The sequence below is a fragment of the Pleurodeles waltl genome, chromosome 12, assembly GCF_031143425.1.
Source record: "Pleurodeles waltl isolate 20211129_DDA chromosome 12, aPleWal1.hap1.20221129, whole genome shotgun sequence".
In the NCBI taxonomy this organism is placed as follows: Eukaryota; Metazoa; Chordata; class Amphibia; order Caudata; family Salamandridae; genus Pleurodeles; species Pleurodeles waltl.
In genome coordinates this window covers 216,691,965-216,711,349 of record NC_090451.1, presented here as the reverse complement: position 1 = coordinate 216,711,349, position 19,385 = coordinate 216,691,965, and the positions used below count along the sequence as shown (strand labels likewise).

Below are 19,385 nucleotides of genomic sequence, written 5' to 3'. Positions count from 1 at the left end.
TATTACAGTGTTAAATACTGCTACAGTATCAAATCCTCCTTGACAGGTCTGCTGTCAGTTTACATACAACACTTCAAGCATCAAAGACAGGATGCAGAAACTATTGTTGTGTACTTAAGGTCTCGAAAACCCTGCTTGGTTTTACCAGACCTCTGTCTTTGGGTTTATTTGGGCTACAGTGATGGCTTCAAACTGGATTTTAGTGCTGGGCGTGAGAGGACACTAGGATTACCATAGTACACTCTCCACACTCACTCCCAACCCCCAGAGCCCAAATTTAGTATTGCAGAAGACTCACCATTTTGAAAATGCCCTAAGTAGATAGGGTTGGCCCTGGGAACTTTTGCCCAATTAGTTGAGTGTGCCCAGGAATCATTCCCGTCCACTAGCTAATTTCAGGCATGAGAGTGACACCTCCAGGTGGCCACTTCAGAATACTTATGGATTTGAGGAAGATCAGTTGATGACTGAACCTGCTGTCTGCGACCTGAGAAGAGCCCTGGAGGACTGGACCTCCTCTGTCTTGCATTCAAGACAAAGGTGTGTACTCCAAGGATCATACAGCCGACCTTCTGATAAAGTTATAGTGATACTGCAAGCTACAAGTGGCCTTTTCCCTGCATCCCACTGACCAGTGACAACTGGACCTAGACTGGACTCTACTGTTGGCCTGTTCCTGACACCTTGTGACTTTCTAAGTGCCTCCTGTAAGGTCCTGAGGGGGCTTTAGAAGGGTACTCCTGTGGTGGCTTGGGCCCTAAAGAACTAAAGGCAGAAGGTGAAATCTTTGACTAGGAAGAACCTGGATAGTGTATCAAACTTGCACTTCATTGTGGTCAGAGTCAAACTGTGGCCCCAGACTACCACTACCATTGACTATCTTGGCACTTTCTGTTTCTTGCCCTATTCCTACTTAAAACTTTGAAAAATCATATCTCTGGTTTCCCGTATTGAATTTTCATCATGTTTCTGTAATTTTGCTTATCAAATGTTACACTATTTGTAGTGCAGTCTGGGACTTTTGTGATGTATTTCAACTTTATTATTGATTTTGTACTGAATAAATACTTTACACATTACCCCAAGCTAAGCTGGTCTGCACTGTGTCATAGCTACTGTGAATTTGAGTGGTGGCTAATATAGTGGGGTTAAGGGTTCACCCTGACAAAGGCAGTTATTGTTCCTTGAGGTAGGTAAACCCCGAACCCCAAATAATTATCCAATTTCTTATAGACAGTAATCTAATGAATCATCCCATAAAGTCCGTGCAAACATCTGTCATGGCTGTGTTGGAAAAGATATTGGTTCTAGATGAGACTCATGTGCCTGCATTGGCTTATCGGTTACATTACATGCATACACCCTTTAATCAAAACGTCCACTGCTTGTTTAATCTTGGCCACCAGACGATTTGTTCACTTAGTCATTGTGTGACCGCAGTGTCCAGAGTGTGCCATGCTCATTAACCTGTGTCTAAAGTTTTCTGGTGGAGCTTACTTGTAGCCTTTGCACATCAAATTGCCCTCTATCGAAAGGTCATCCTTAACTTTACAATAAATTGTAGATTATTGGGTACATTTTTGGGCCACTCACCTCCGCAAATTGTATGGTCCTATCTAGATTTTTCCACATTAACCTCTTTGGCCCGTTCTTCTTAAATGCACTTGCTATAATCCTGCTCCACATCACTTCCTGCTATCCTACAGTCTTCGTGTTCCTCCTTGCTAGATGCAGATTTATTGTCTTGCACAGCCAATCCATTTTCTTTAACGTCTTCTGTAACAGATGTCATTTGTCCATAATTTAGGCGATGCTGTATGACTGTGCCAATGGTGTGGCTGGATTTCATCCACCAGTGGCCATCCTGGACTGTGGCTACCTACTCTGGGACCTGACCCCAACTGAACTGCACAGCACCTACCCCTATCAAATCACTGAGTCGGCGACAAGACATGACCCGACCTTTCCTGCTTTCAACAGATTCTTCTACACCCCAACAATCTAAACGTCTGAAAGAGTAAGTTAAAATCACTCAGGGCAGTTACTGGCCGACCACCATTTTGACCCCTGACAGATGTTTACACTTTTTGCACTTCTAAATATAAAATTAGTTGTCCAGGAAAAGTTTGTTTTTCTTTCCTCTTTGACCTCATACAGTCTTTTATTCTCCTTGGTACACTTATTAATTCTCTCTATTTCTGTCCCTCGCAATCACGCTAGCTCTACTGCCTCCCTGAGGCTCTCTCCCATCCTCATGCTGCCCTTCACACTATACCTCGGTCAGAAAATAAAGTTGCTCCTTCTGCAACAAGAGTCTAGCCCACATTTAAGGTACACATAAGAACTGATTAGTTCACACATAGAATAGTCATCATGGTTGGTGTGTAGTTACGTTTCTAATGTCATGTTTAAAACATTTCTTACATGTTTAAAATCACTTTTAACAAGGGCCTCTAAATGTAGTGAGTTAGACCTTAAACTTCCCTGTATAATTTGCATGCAAAGTTGCATCAAAAGGATGCTGCAATTTGTGAAGGGAATATATTGTACAATCACAAAGTTATTGACATTTTTCCAGACAAATGTAAAAATAATTGTATTTTTCATCTTATATGTATTGCATACAGTTTTGTCAAACATTTGGCATTGTATGAAATCACAAATGTTTCATTTTTTTCCAGTTCTGTCTAAATTAGTATTTTCAAAATATAATCTGTCAATGGACAGCTAACACTCGTTTTGCGACGAAGAGCCCACTGCCTGTTCAGGACTAATTGTAATCCAAGAAAGTTTACTGTGATTAACACAACTTTATAATTGGTTTTACCATTCTCAAACCAAAGTTGTAATGTCTTCATATACATTCAGTTTCAAAGTTCTTGGTAATTTAACTACTAAGTGAACATTAGGGACAGAGGTCAGATTAAGGTCCAGCATACACACCCACAATAAGACTATGTAAATAGAAAGGGTATGCAGTCCCTAAGAGAGAAGAAAAAGCAAAGGAAGGTCAGAGATAACCTGAGCCACCGGATCAGAAGATCTGATTGGTCAAGGGTAAGGGCCCTCACACACCCAAATGGGTGTCATATTTCATCATATTTACATATATTCATTTAATTGAACTACTAGTCAGAAAAGCAGATATAAGCCGTTTCCAAAGAACCAGTCAAAAGGTACCCATGATAAAGGGAAAACTTTGCAAACAGCACCCTTCAGTTTCCTTCAAACGAACATCATTGTAGAGTTGAAAAGGTGGATTTGTGCATCTGGGGGGTCACAGGGCACACATAACAATGTATACCTTTACTGCTAAGATTGATATATAAGGGAAGTACACTATATTGCGTTGGGACATTCCATGCCACGAAAGGTGGAGGTGGCAGTTGTGGTTTCATTTTGTACAGGAATATACAAAAATAAATCTGAGTGAAATTTTTGGTAAACCATGGATGGACATAAAAACCTTACTGGAAACTCTCCACTTCAGAGTCATATTGAAAAGTAAAAAAGCTGGCATGCATAGTATTCAGGTAGTGGTATACTGAGTTTGGCAGTCTTTCTGGACTAGCCTCAACATGACATTGCACAGGTGTAAAGGAACAGAGAACCGGGTGCCAGATACATGTGCTGATGCATGTGCAGTGTGGGATTTACATGACCAGTGCCCCTTAGTCTACTGACAGGTCATAATACCTGGAGCTCTGTTAATGTGTTCAAAACTATTTAATATGTTTCCCAGTTTATTTAGCATTTTGACTGTGTTGATCTGGAGTAAGTTGCTCATTTTTCTTTATCTATAGAGGTTTGAAAAGTGTTGTTTACACTCATTTCTATCTGTGATGCCTAGCTCATGTCTCCCATCATCCTTGGTGTCCATAATCCTCCACACCGGAGAGAGCTATTCCTGTTCCACTATTTACTGTTGCTGCGAACAAAGGAGTTTGGAATGTTGACTCTCCTGGCTTTTACCGGCCAGTGAAAGCCCAGTGCACTCCATTGTCTCCAATGGAGAGCCCAACATTCCAATGTTCTAATATAGTCTTAGAGCCCTCTTTAGCAGGCTCTAAGGCTACTAGAACATTCTACCACTAGAGGGCAGAATGTTCTAATAAATAAAACAAGGTCCTCACGGAGCCCGATTAAAATCCCCTTGGGCTCCATGAGGCCTTTGTTCACAGCTGTTGCTGTGAACATTGCAATGTTGACGATCCGGGCTTTTACCAGCCAGTAAAAGACCAGAGCACTCCATTGTCTGCAATGGAGCTCCCAACATTCCAATGTTCTAATATGGCCTTAGAACCCGCCGTAGCAGTCTCTACTGGCCATTAAAGGTCCGCTCCTGCTTTAACAAAGGGCCTTTCTAGGTTCTAGGGGTATAAAACATTCTGCCACTAGAGGACAGAATGTTCTGCCAAATAAAAACAAATTCCCTCACAACGCCTGAGGGGATTAGAATCTCCTCAGGCTCGTGAGGCTTTGTTCACAGCTGTTGCTGTGAACAACGAACTTGGAATGTTGACGCTCTGGGCTTTTACAAGCGAGTAAAAGCCCGGAGCACTCCATGGATCCCCCAACATTCCAATGTTCGAATCATCATTACAGCCACACATAGACCAGTTGATAAAATGAGGTCATTTAACACATTTGACAGTGCACAACAGGTCTCCCTGAAACTTTCCAGATGTAGCTGAACACGCCTGATGAAATGAATTGCTTCACTGAGTCATGTGAGTGTGCAACCAAGCACTTCAAAATGTCATTGGGCCCTATACACCAAAAAATAGTAAACTGATACGCCTAGGTAGGGTTGCAGATTTACTATTTTTTGGATTCAAAGATATTCCCAGAAGTACACCTAGTAGGCTGCTTAAGGGCCAGGTTTCCAGACATGTCTTTGGGAATGTGATGTGACTTTTTCTAAAAGCTCCTATTCCAACTGTGCAAAGATCTCCATAGTGGATAACCTTGCACAGGGGAAAAGGAACCACTGGTGTAAAAGTGCATTTTTCCCCTGGAGACTTATTTTCCTTCCCTATGACCGCTGCACGTCTGGGAATGATCTGTTCCCCTTTCGTTGCTGGAAGGGGAGTTACTCTGACCCTTGGCTCAAGTTAATCTACAATCACTTCCAGGTCAGAAAGTGTTCGGCAAGAGTTTGGGTCAGAGAGCTTATTTGAGAATAAATACAAATGTCAAATATTTTACAGAAAAAGAGTGTCTGATTTTGAGTCAGGCGAAGGTGCAGTAAAAGCTTTATTCACAACGGATTTTGAGGCAGTCAATGACTTGGATGTAATTTCTACCTTGAAGGGAGACTCCATTTCAGAGGGGAAAAAGAATAAAGGAAGAAGCATTTTATCAATTACAGACTGGAATGGGAGCCTAAACACATCAACACAATGAAGTATTCAGAAGACGTTTACAAGGCAAAGTACAGTATTTGTAATAAAGACTTTTCCATTGCCTATGGATCAGAGCTGGATATAAAAACTTATGAAGCAGGATAGCAGCATAGGGAAAATGCTTTCAGCATGGCTAAGATGGCAACAATTGCACCGTATCTGCACTCGAGCTCCCAGCCAGAAGTAGCCAAAGTAATTTCTTGCTTCGTGTTAAAGAGTTTTGAATTGGAGTAGTACCACCATATCTACTTCTTTTTAACAACTTTTTATAAAAAAAATTCATAGCAGCAGTACAGGCAGAATTTATACAAGCAATATTAGTATATTAGGATGACAAAAGGAAAGTATACTGTTGTTCTGTAACATTGTAATCATTCTTATGATAGACATAGGGAGGTTTGTATAGAAGTTCTCCCCTGGTGTCCCTGTAGTCACAGTACCTTGCCATTCTGAAGCATAGGGGGTTCGGCATCCCCGCACTTTTGCAATATTACTCCTTGCCACAGTGGCCCCCAACCGTAATTAAATATATTTCGGCCACATCCTCTCATCCTTCACATTCAAGAAAAGCCACCTGGCGTCCATTGGGATCTGTAGTGCAGTGACTCTCACCATTAGGTGTGTGATCTTTTTCCCAATACCACTGAATCATTGGACAGGTCCACAATATGTGTATGAACGTACCTTCCTGTCCACAACCATGTTTACACTCCTGTGCTGGTGCCCTCCCAAGCTTGTATAGTAGTGTTGTTGCACAGTACGACCTTTGTAAGATTCGTAATTGGACCAGGCAAGACCCAGCTGGTATTGCCATGACTTTCTGCTTTGTAAGGTTTCGCCCCCACTTGTCCATGCTTTGTACCTCCACCTCCCGCCTGTTTCTCATGGGACCTAAAGCATCTGGGACATTCTTCATCATTTTCCTATATGTTAGGAAGATGGTTTTCTATTGCATTGGGTCTAATAATAATCTGTCTTCGAGTTGGGAGGATTCTTCTATCTGTAGTCCCTGGGACATGTGACTTGAGAACATGTGTCACTTGTTGATAGTGGTAGTGCTCAGTGATAGTCAATTGAAACTCCTCCTGTAATTCTTCAACGGTCCAGGGCCCCCCATCTTTCCAGATATCTCCCAGCCTCTCTATGCCAATGACTACCCATGTGGATGGACCCTTCACACCACTCACCTCTCACTGGAGGTCGCTGTCCCATAGGGGAGTTTATTATGTTACCATCCCCTCCCATCTCAAGAATCTCATGGCGGATCCCCATGTCCCCACTACTGTCCAAGTGTGTGTCGGCAAAGTCTGTTTACATTGGCTTCTATACAATACTGAAGGGTAACCTCTGGTCCCCATTACCTCTCTATCTACTCAGAGCACCGGCTCTTGACTGACCGCATACTCCCAGTCATTAATAACCACTACTTGGGAGGTCCAGTCTGGAATCACACGCCGCCATCATACACCCCCTCTGGAGCTTCTGAAATGCTCTTCTAGCTGGCCCTCCATCCCAAAGCAGGGGACAGACCTCCTGTTCCACTCTCCGAAAGAAGGACCTTGGAATTGGGAATAGTGTATTTTGCAGGGTGTATAATAGGGGGGGTGAAGCCATCATTTTATTAAAGCAACCCTGCCCATCAGGGAAAGCGGCAATGTTCGCCAGTGCCCCACATCTTGCCAAAGTTTGTCTAATATTCCATATAGGTTAATCCTCAGGAAGCCTGTCACATCCGTTGTAATGTATATGCCCAGATAGGGGAACCCCTCCAACTCTACCGGCAGGCTCGCTCCACGTGGCAAACGTGGCACATCTCCCACCGGCGGGAACAGGCATGATTTGTCCCAATTAATCTGATTGCCACAGTGTTACCTGAATATGTGGAAAACTTGCAGTACTCTATCTGTAGACAAGGTAGGATTACTGGAGTAGAGCAAAACATTGTCTGCATAGAAGGAAATTTCCTCCCAGTCACTTGAGCCTCCAATTCCCAGAATGAACAAGTCGACCCATACCCAAGCTGCTAATGGCTCAAGTGCAAGAGCAAAAATCATGTGCAATAATGCGCATCCTTGTAGGATGCCTTTACTTGGACTGAACTGTCTGGACATAACACCATTAACTTTGACCCATGCCACTGGCTTTGTATAGACGAGATGGACCCCAGCACCAAAAACAGGCCCAAACCGTAAATGCTGGAGTTCGGCTGTTAGACCTGGCATCCTTAGGGTGGTCTTGTCTTACCACATTCTGCCTTTTCCCACCTGTTTTTTTAGCTGTATCTTTTTTTTTGGCCTTAGGACCCTGAGCTCTTTACCACAGCTAACCAGTGCTAAAGTGCATGTGCTTCTCCCCTAAACATGGTAACATTGGTGTATCCACAACTGGCATATTTATCTTATACATAAGTCCCTTTTAAAGTGGTATACCATATAGTATAGTACCAAAAGGTGCTGAGGGCCTGGGCAGAAGCCCGCTCACAAGAGCATGTTGAGTGGGTAGAGCAAGAGGATGGCTCTTCAGAGGATTCACCAGCCGTAGTGGGAAGTGACACCCCTGATTTTGTTCCTCCTGTGAGACCTGGAAGCAGTGTCTCCCATCAAGGCCCAACCACAGAGGAAAGGAGGGAGGAAAGCGAATTTCAACTACAATTGGTAAGGTTAAAAATAGAGGCAGAGGAGAGGAGAGCGGAGGCTGAGAGAGCCTTGGGAGAGAAGAAATTGAGCTTGGCTCACAAACTAAGTCTGAAAGAGCTGGAGCTCAAGTCTAGGCAGTCTGAGTCCAGCAGTGATGGTGGCAGCATACATACTAGACCTGCTGGAGACAAAAAGGTTTGTATACCCAAGAATGTGGTAGCAAGTTATGTGGTGGGAGATGACATTGATAAATGGTTTATTGCATATGAAGTTGCACTAAGGGCTCATGGGGTTCCTGAGGAGCAACAGGGGGGCGGGCTTGTGGAAACACATGCCAATACGTGGGAGGGACACACAAGTATGCCCCTATGAAAGCCGTTTTGAGTGCCAAATTTGGACTGCCCCCTGAAAAGTATTGCCAAAGGTTAAGGGACAGTACCGAAATCCCCAACCAAACCTGGGTAGATTTTTTTGACTTCTCTAGTAAGGCTCTGAATGGTTGGGTGGGGGCAGTTAAGTAAATGGTTACATGGGTTTGTACAGTATGATCCTAAGAGAGCATATGCTCAGTATTTGCTTTACAGAGTTGCACCAGCACTTAATTGAAAGTAAGCTGGCTAATCCCAGGAAGCTTGCTGAGGACGCAGATCTTTGGGCTAGCACAGTAGTGTCCAAAAAGGTATCTGGGGGGCACCCACAAAGGTGATCAGGGTCCTCAAAAGAAGAAAGAGGGGGAGAAAAACTTAAAAATGAGTCCTCAAAAGGCCCCCAAAATAATTCTCAAAGGAATAGTGGTAACCAGTCTCAGTCTGAGTCTAAAAGGAAAGGGTTCTTTAACAGTAAGACATGGAGGTTTGTACCCCAATGTATATAGTGCACTAAGTATGGTCACTTTAAGGGTGACTCCAAATGTCCAAAGAGGGCACAGCCCCCCACTGGAGGGCAGACACCTGGGTTGGCTAGTGTAGCGCTTGGGGAGGAGGTAGTCCCAGTTAGTTTTGGGGAACAGACAGATGTAACCCTAGTGTCCCTGGGTGATGCAGGAATGGTGCCAAAAGCCCACATGCCTGCTAATACTTCCAAGTTTAGGCAGTGGGTCACCATTAATTGGCAATGGGCGGAGGCTCTGCGCGACACAAGAGCCAGCATGACTACTGTTAGAGGTCAGCTGGTGTCAGCAGTGGAGGTCCTACTGAACACATTCCACCAAGTCATAGTCACTGACAATTGTGAGAGCCACCAACCGGTAGCTCTGGTTCCCTTTGAGTGGAGGGACCTTGAGCACATTACCTGGAGGGAGGTAGAGCTAAGGTATCACTTGGAGATGTTGGGATTGTCTGAGTGGGTCTGCATGACCACAAGGTCCATGGCTGCCCGGGAGGGGAGTCAATGGCGTCTGGAGTCTAAAAGTATGGCCCAGACAGCTTTCAAGGAGAGGTGCAAGGGGCGCAGGAAACCGGTCCCAGTAGTTCCCGCAGTGGTTGACGGGGCCTCTGAGGGGGAGGCCACTGAGCCAGCCGGGGAGGACATTGCTGCCCTGGGTGATCTACCTGAGCTTGGTGGCTGGCAAGTTGAGGGTGGGCCAGCCGGGGAAGAATTTTGCAAGGTGCAGAAAGAGTGTCCCACTCTTGAGGGCTTGAGGCAACAGGCCTCAGCCCAAGCAGCAGGTAAAGCCTATGGTGATCACCTTATCTATTGGGAGAATTATCTCCTTTACAGTGAGCCTAAGGTACCAGAGGCTGGGGCAGCACATATGCTGGTGGTCCCACTGTGTTACCAGTTCCTCCTACTGGGCCTGGCTCACGACATTTCCCTGTCAGGACATTTAGTGCAAGACAAGACCTTTGCTTGTCACCCACTCTTATTGGCCCTGAATGAGGACTACTTCAGATACATTCTGTAGGTCTTGTCCTACCTGATAGGCCAGTGGGAAGATAGAGAAAAGGCTCTGTGCCCCCCTGATCCCACTCCCCATCATTGGCACCCATTTGAAAGGGTGGGCATCAACGTTATTGGTCCACTGGACCCCAAAACTGCACTAGGCAACAGGTTTATCCTGACTTGGGGGACCATGCCACCCGCAACCCAGAGGCAATCCCTCTGAGGAAGGTGACTGGACCGGTGGTGACCAGAACTTTGATGGGGATCTTTAGCTGTGTGGGATTCCCAAAGGAGATTATGTCTGACAGAGGCACAAACTTCATGTCTGCATACATGAAGTCCATATGGGATGTGTGTGAGGTGACATACAAGTTCACCACACTCTATCATCCTCAATCCAATGGTCTTGTGGAGAGATTCAACAAGACCTTGAAAGGCATGATCACAGGTATCCCTGAGGCCATGAGGCGTAAGTGGGATATCCTATTTTTAAAAAAAATATATTTATTGGTATTTGATCAACAAGCATACAATAAATCAACTTCTCATTAAACTACCCCACCCTAAACCCCTTCCCCCCTGTCAACTCAGTTTCCAGTATTTAGTTGGTATTCGGCTATTGCTTCTCCAAGACATTAAATACCAGATGAAGGTGAAGCCAGTGTATCACTATGTATAAAGGACTGAGGTCCGCCTCAGTGCCCAAGTCCTCCGAAGATGTATTTTGGTCCTGGGTTCCCATTTGTGGGTTTTTGAGACAGTCTAGGAGATGGTCCCATTGCTGCGCTATGTCTGCGGTCCCATCCCCCCTGGCTGCCTATCGGTGTAGAGCACTCCCCTCTGCCTCAGCCCATTTAATTAGCGTGTCTCGCCATCTTGCTATCTGCGGGCCCCTAGGATCTTTCCAGTGCATCGTTATCTCCCTTTTGGCTAGTATTAATGCTAGGTCAATGTATTTAGCTGTGATTCTCTGTTTGTGTCGTCGCGGGAAGCCTCCCAATAGAGCCACTAATGGTGAGGAGCAAAGCCTCCTGTCTGTTAATGCGTTTAGGTTATGTATTATTCTCGCCCAGTATTGCTCCAGTGTCACGCAGCTCGACAGCATATGCTTCAGATCTGCTTTGGGTTTTGAACATCTGGGGCATGTACTGTTGCCCTTATTGTACATTGATGCTATCTTGGTAGGGCTTAGATACGCCCTGTGAAAGATATACAGGTTAATTAGTTTAAAACAGGCGTTTCTAGAGACCGTGTAGATATGTGCTGTGATTGTCCCCCACTGTGTGTCATCGATGGGTTTCTCAACATCTTCCTGCCAAAGGGCCCGCAGCCTATCAAGAGGGGGTAAAGTGTCCCTATGTAATATTTTGTAGAGTGTGGACACGACCTTCCCCTCCCCCCTATTGTGTAGAGGGCATGGCATCCCGGGTGAGTGGGAGGTTCACTTAGACCCTGTTTCCAGTGTCTCTGTATGAGGGCTGAGATAAATCTATGTAAGAGGAATAGGCCCGGGGGGGTTCCAAATTGTTCCATCAGTGTTTCGAATGACTGCAGTTCCCCATTGCAAAACAGGTCCCCGATCGTGTTGATGCTGTATGTCGCGAATCTGGTCGCGCCCACTGGTGCCTCTCCCCCTTGGAGCGCATGAAGGCAGGCCAGCGGCATAGCCGGTAAGTAGGGTGACGTGGTTCTAGTGCGCTGTAGGTCTGGTGTCTCGTGTAGGGGCTTGTCAGTGTGTTCAGCTTGCTGTCTCCTGGTTATGTCTAATGGCACTAAATATACTGCCTTTGCTAGCCACTGTAATTGGCATGCTAGATAGTATATCTCAACGTCTGGTGCTGCCATTCCCCCCTCATTAGTTGGCCGTTGGAGTTTATGTAGAGCCAGTCTGTGTTGCCCCGGTCCCCTGATAAAGCTAGTCAGGATGGAGTCTATCTCCCTGAATATTGAGCGGGGAACTAGTAGGGGCAGCATCGAAAAGTAATACATTAACCTGGGCAAAGCTGTCATTTTTATCAGCGCCAAGCGTCCCACCACCAATAGGGGTAATGTCGCCCAGAACTGGGTATCTGCCCTCATCTTCTTTATCACTCTATCCACATTTCCCTCTAATAGATCTGCAGGTTTGTGGTAGATGTTCATACCTAGATAACGAAATGTTGAGGGAGCCCATTCTAAACCGCGAGAGTCCACCACTGGGGGTGCCCCCTTGTGTAATGGAAAGATAAGAGATTTCTGCCAGTTTATACGCAAACCCAACACGTCCCCAAATTTTTCTAAGAGTGCCATGGCGCCCGACAACTCCCTGTCTGGGTCTTCAAGAAACATTATCATTTTGTCTGCATATAGTGCTATTTGGTGAGTTTGGTCCTCGATAGTTAGTCCCTTATAGTATCTTCCCGTTCTTGCCATCTGTGCTAGGGGTTCCATCGCAATGGCGAACAGCAATAGCAACAGCGAGCATCCTTGTCTGGTGCCCCTTCCAATATTGTACGATCTCGAGATTGTGCGACCTGTGCAAACATGGGCAGTGGGGGTTGCGTATAACAGCTTCATCCACTTTAGGTATTCCTGGCCCAGGCCCATCTGTTGCATTACGATCTCCAGGTAGTCCCATCTAAGACTATCAAACGCTTTTTCAATGTCCACTGCTATAATTGGAGCGGTGCGCAGGTTTGGAGACTGAGATTGCATTATATTGGTTAGCCTCCATATATTAAGGGCCGTACTACGGTGTGGGATCGATCCCGCCTGGTTTGAATGTATTAATTTTTGCATATGGATCAGTAATCTCGTGGCCAGGATTCGACTAAGTATTTTATAGTCCATGTTAAGCATGGATAGAGGGCGGTATGAACGCACATCGTTGGCCGGTCGACCTTGTTTTGGCAGTGGTATCACTATTGCTTCATTTGTAGATGGAGGAAGCGCTCCAGTCTGCAGCACCTCTGAGTAGAGGTCACTCAATTGTGGGGCCATCAGGTCTATATAGGCAGTATAAAACTCTGCTGGTAAACCATCTTCCCCCGGCACCTTTCCTGTAGCCATCACTCCCACTGCTATGGTTACTTCTGATGGGGTGATCATCTCTCCTAATACCTGATGGTCTTCCTCTTCTAACATAGGAAACCCTAGATCTTCCAGGCTTTGCAATTGGACTGAGTCCAGGGTTCTCACGGGGGGCGTACAATAGGGAGTAGTAATCGGTGAAGGTGTCATTAATTTTGCCCTGTCCATACAGTCTCTTCCCTTCCGAGTCCGCAATCTCCAACACCATGGAGTGTTGTCTCTGCGGGGCAGAGAGCCAAGCCAGCAGCGCTCCCGCTTTATCTCCCTCCGCGTGCTGTCTAGCGATATATTTTTTTGTAATCAAAGCATCTCAGTTTTTCAGTAGTCTGTGCTATTTTGCCCCTTGTTTCAGAGATAACAGATGCTAGTTCCGGGTCTTCGGGTCTCCTGCATTCTAGCCCCCTTAGGTCTTCCTCGTATCTGTCTATCTCCCCTTCCAGGGACTTCCTTACCCCCACCACCCCGGCCTTGCAACGACCCCTGATGGTTACTTTGGAAGCCTCCCATTCGTGTGCCCGGGATGTGGCAGTGCCCAGGTTGTGTGTGAAGTAGTCATTAATCGCGACACTAAGGGAGTTATTCTAACTTTGGAGGAGGTGTTAATCTGTCCCAAAAGTGACGGATTTACCACCAGCCGTATTAAGAGTCCATTATATCCTATGGAACTCGTAATACGGCTGGTGGTATATCCGTCACTTTACCATCACTTTTGGGACGGATTAACACTCCTCCAAAGTTAGAATAACCCCCTAAGTGCTTCCACTCTGAGTCGCCAGTCTGGTATGCGGGGGCAGTCCCTTTTCCAGTCCAGAGTGACCAACAAAGGATTGTGATCAGATACTGTTCGGCAGAGATATTCGGCGGTAGTTACTATGCTGTTTATGTCAGGGAATATCAGGACGACGTCCAATCGTACATGTAAGTCATATAGCGGCGAGTAGAAGGAGTAATCGCACTCTTGTGGGTGAAGATGTCTCTAGGTGTCTATGAGACCCCAGTGTCGCTTCCAATCTGCAAACCCTCTGGCCAACTTATGTGTAGTGGAATGTCTCACTGGGGTGGGATCTGTCCATTTCTGTCTCTGCAATACAGTTAAAGTCACCCCCCATGATTGTTGTCTGGGTGAGATGTGGCCCTAGCGTATGTGATATCGAGTTTAGAAAGGTGACTTGGTCTTGGTTAGGGGCGTATAGCCCTCTCAATGTAATGTCCCTACCTTCTAGTCGACCAGCCACCAGGACATATAGTGGGTGATTCTAACTTTCGCCCGCCAAAGTTCCCCCAACAGAATACCGCTACACGGTCAGAAGACCGCCGCGGTTATTCTGTGTTTCCAGCTGGGCTGGCGGGCGACCGCCAGAAGGCCGCCCGCCAGCCCAGAGGGAATCCCCTTCCCACGAGGAAGCCGGCTCCGAATGGAGCCGGCGGAGTGGGAAGGGTGCGACGGGTGCAGTAGCACCCGTCGCGATTTTCAGTGTCTGCATGGCAGACACTGAAAATCTTTTAGGGGCCCTCTTACGGGGGCCCCTGCAGTGCCCATGCCATTGGCATGGGCACTGCAGGGGCCCCCAGGGGCCCCACGATACCCCTCACCGCCATCCTGTTCCTGGCAGTCAAAACCGCCAGGAACAGGATGGCGGTGAGGGGGTCGGAATCCCCATGGCGGCGCAGCAAGTTGCGCCGCCATGGAGGATTCCTCAGGGCAGCGGAAAACCGGCGGGAGACCGCCGGTTTTCCGTTTCTGACCGCGGCCATACCGCCGCGGTCAGAATGCCCTTGGGAGCACCGCCAGCCTGTTGGCGGTGCTCCCGCGGTCGTTGACCCTGGCGGTCAATGACCACCAGGGTCAGAATGACCCCCATAGTCCTTCCTTATCCATGCGTACCACTGTTTTTTGGAACGGTACCCCTGGTTGTATCCATATCAGGACCCCTCATGTGTATGCTGAGTGTGTCGTGGCGTAGATCTGGCCCCTCCAACGCTTAGTTATAGCCTTAACCTCCAAGTCTGTGGGGCGTGTTTCTTGGATGGTTGCTATATGCACTCCTCTTCATTTAAGCTGACTTTACACTTTATATAGTTTACTCATGCTGTTTAGTCCCCTAACATTCCAGGTGAGGAATTTATAAGCTGAAGATCTATCCATAGTCCGTAAATCTAAGTAATTGAATTGTTCTGTCAACCCTGAGTGTCTCCATCTTGTATGGCAATAGCATTAGCCCTAGCAGTGTCAGAAGGTGGGACAGAGTTGACTTCCCCATTAGAAACCTAATAACATTAAATAAAACAATTTCCTTAAACTCACAACTCCCTCTCCCCGGGACCGGTAACAAAACTATCCCCGTCCAAACATTTACGAACTGCTTAAACATTATATGTGGAGGCGGGAGCGAGGACCAAGGGCAGCACCAGCAGCACTCCTCCCATCGTTCGGTTCTTCATCTTTGGAAAGTTCTTCCCGGCCTTGGTGAGGTAAGCTCGTTTGTTCTGCTGGTGTTACGCGCTTATACGTTTCAGCTAACTGAGTCGTGGAGCCTCAATGCTCCCGTCTTACACGCCGGTTTTCTCAGTGAGTCAACAGTGCTAGTGGGTGCCAGTCAGCTGTCCGGCACAGCCCACCTTCCAAGGAGGACTCATCTTTTGGGCAGGGGTCAGGGCCCCTCAAAGAATTTCATCCAATGTCCCCGTGGTGATCTTCGGCAGAGATTCAGTGGCGTCATGGGACGAGCAGTAGGCGCTGCCCGACATGGATTCCTGGTCTGAGTAAGTCTCAGAGTGGTGTGGCGATCCCGATCCCCCTCCTCTTAGGGATGCAGCTGCATGTACTGCCTCTCGCATTTCTTGCAATGCCTGGCTGTGCGGCCGTGCCGTATTCGGCCGTCGTTTCCCCATTCTCATGCAAGTTCCTGCTTGGGCCTGCGTTGTCCCCTTCGGTCCACTAGTCTCTTTCGTTCCAGGCGTGTTCAGCCATTCCTGTCCTTGCTGTGGTGTGGTAAAGAAGAGCATATCATTGTTTGTGATGAATTTCAGTCTGGCCGGAAATAACATGGCGTATTGTATGCCTCTTTCTCTTAGTCGTTGTTTGATCTCAACAAAGGTGGCCCTCTGCTTCTGAGTGTCTCATGTGAAATCCGGAAATATCATTATACAGTGGTCTCCAAGTGTAATGTCCCCTTTTGTTCGCGCCTGAGTCAGGATAAAGTCTCTATCTTTAAAGTGCAACAGTTTGGCTATGATCAGGCGTGGTATGGCACCCGGTGGAGGGGGCTTTGCCGGAATCCTGTGAGCTCGCTCTATTGCAAAATATTGCGACAGGCCCTCAGGGGCCACTTCTTCACGTATCCATTGCTCCAGGTAGGATTCTATATTAGGTGCGCCGTACTCTGCTTTTTCAGGGAAGCCAAACAGGCGTAGGTTGCTTCTCTGCGCTCTGTTCTCAGCATCCTCTGCTCAGGTTTCGAGTACTTTAACCCGCGATGACAGTGCAGCCACCGTTTTGGTTAGTGTCTGGCATTCCCGGGCAAGTTGTTCCAGGGATTTTTCATTAGTGATTACTCTGTCGGTCAGTCGCCTATGGTCATCCCTGAGAAGTGTTAGATCCACCGATAGTGTGTCAATCTTTAGTTCTAGTGCATCCCGAGAGGCCTGTATGTCCTGTAATATAGTGTCCAGGGTGGTCTCTTGCTGTGAGGTCCTGTCAGGTTCGTCCATGTCTTCGTCCCTCTGGGGGCCTCTTGCCACCTCTTCACCAGGGCCGTCCCATTTTCTTGGTTTGCCCATGTATTCAACTGGCCTTGTACCTGCGTAGGATTTATGTTGCATGTGGCGGTGGCTCGGACACCCCTTACGCCTCCCCTCTCCGCCACCCCAGGTCGCAGGGTCTATTGCTGCCGGAATCTTCTGTCTTCTTTGCATCGGACACAATCAGCAGGGCATCCCCTGTTGCTTATATTGCCGGGTAGGATATTGTTACCACTGATTTCTTTGGGGGGGCACCCAGGATCTGTCCTGCTTGCAAAGGTCGCTCCTGCTCCCCCGCCCCAGGATCCAAATTCTTGGCCTGCCGCTGTCTCTTTTTCCCTAGCCTGACATCTGCGCCCAATGCTCAAGGCGCCCGGGCATTGTCTAGGCCCTTCCTTCGCCCTTTCTCCGTATGACTGCTCTTCATGCCGAGCTCCCTTTCATCTCTTCAGGGGTGGGGACCCCGCTGTCCCTATCTTGCCGTGTACTGGTGAGAGTCAGGGGTCTCTTGCTATCTTGCGCCGCAGGCCCCTTCCGTTAGATCCACATCTGCGCCCCTCGTGCAGCTCCTCAGGGGACTCCGGGCCTCTCCCTCCGCGCCTCCGATCCAGGACGTTACAGCAGAAATACCAGCCGGCTCTTCCACTCCAGGGCCTCGCCGCGCCGCTCCCTTCTGAGCCGCATCAACCTTCCCGCGGGCCCCGCTAGGCAGTTGCAGTCTTCGGCCTCCTCGCGCCACTCACTGGTCGGCTCTCTCTCCACTCCGGGGCCCGGCGTCTTCCTCCATGTTCGCACCTTTTGTCCCTGCGGCGCCGCCATCTTGTTTCTGTTCGGCCTTTTCGTGTGGGGCCGCCGTGTGTCTCGACTCCTCACAGGATCTTTTAAGGCTTTTGCATTTGGATTGCCTACAGTTCCAACATGTTTTCCCCCCAGACTGGGTCAATTCTGTCGGCCCGGGGGGACAGGATATGTGCCGGATGATCGGAGGGTGCCAGGAGCTCCGTGTTACGCGTACTGCTCCATTGGCCTCAAGCCACGCCCCCCAAGTGGGATGTCCTCTTGTCATGCCTTCTCTTGCTTATAGAGAGGTACCCCAGAAAGGGGTAGGGTTCAGTCCCTTTGACCTTCTATGAGGGTACCCTGTCAGGAGACCCCTAAGCATTGTAAAGCAGGGGTATGAGAAAGCTCCCAAGAAACTCCCACAGGATGTGGTCAGCTACATGTTGGCCATCCACAACCAGATGCACCGCTTTTGGAAGAGGGCCAAGAGCAACCTCGAGGCCAGTCAATAGGTTATGAAACGCTGGTATGACCAGAAGACCACCCTGGTGGAGTTTCAGCCTGGAGACAATGTTTGGATAATGGAGCCAGTAGAGCCTAGAGCTCTCCAGGACCGCTGGACTGGCCCATTTGAGATTGAGGAGTGTAAAGGGGAGGCAACTTACCTAGTGGACCTCCAGTCCCCTAGGAATACCCTAAGGGTGCTCCATGTGAATAGACTGAAGCCTCATTTTGAGAGGACTGAGGTCAACATGCTTCTGGTGACAGATGAGGGTGTGGAGGAGGAGAGTGAACCTCTCCCCGAACTCCCCTTTGCAAAAGAAGGTGATGGGTCAGTGGTGGGTGTTAGTTCTTCTGATTCCCTGACCCTGGACCAGAGAGGGGAATGCTACCAGCTACTGGAGCAGTACTCCTCACTGTTTTAACTCACCCCTGGAGTCACACACTTGTGTGTTCATGACATTGGCCTGGGGGACAGTCCATTTGTAAAGAATAAAATTTACAGTTTGTCAGACAGGGTGAAGGCCAGCATCAAAGATGAAGTTGTCAAGATGTCTGTGGGTAATTGAGAAATCTAGCAGTCCCTGGTCTAGCCCTGTGGTACTGGTACCCAAGGCTGCCACACCCGGTGCCAAGCCAGAACTTAGGCTAATGCATGGACTAATAGAGTCTCAATTATGTCACTAAAACTGGCGCTCACCCCATCTCCCGAGCTGATGAGATCGTGGACAGGCTAGGTGCTGCCAAATTCCTAAGTACTTTTGATTTGACATCAGGGTACTGGCAGATCGCCTTGACTGAGGGGACCAAAGAGAGATCCGCTTTTTCAACTCCTGAGCGACATCACCTTAAGAAAAATAAATAAAAATGAATACAATAAAGTCTATTAATAAAATTTAAATGATAAATAATTAAATTAAATAAAAAATTAATTAAATAAATAATTAAACACATTTTATGTATATATATATATAATAAATAAAAAATAATATACATTTACTCTCTTGTAAGCTTTACTCTGTCTCCCCATTACCCTATGTCTCTGTCAATCTATCCTCTATCCCCACTCTAACTCATCCATAACCCATTCTACTACTTTCCTCTCCAAAATAACCCTGCCTAAGCTCTTCCCCCCCCTCTACTGCTCCTAGCTCACCCTAAACCTCTGTTTACTACCATGATCTCCCAAACAACCCTACTAAATTCTCCCTCATTTATCTCACCTTTGACTCATCCATAACCTCTCCTCCTACTATGATCTCCCTAACCCTTTCCACAGACTCTTCCCTCCTCCATCTCTCCTTTACTCATCGCAAGCCTTGTCCTATTACTATAAAGTCCCAATTAACCCTTCTGGATTCTTCCCTCTTCT

The 19,385-nt window shown here is 47.4% G+C and overlaps 1 long non-coding RNA gene across 1 annotated transcript in view; it reads left to right on the top strand.

The window, feature by feature from the left end:
- The window catches only part of LOC138268595 (uncharacterized), a 227,632-nt gene that overhangs the window by 176,541 nt on the left and 31,706 nt on the right, over positions 1-19,385 (top strand). The window contains exon 4 of the long non-coding RNA XR_011200031.1: positions 1,808-2,017. This is a non-coding gene — a long non-coding RNA (uncharacterized lncRNA). The remainder of the gene's footprint in view (positions 1-1,807; positions 2,018-19,385) is intronic.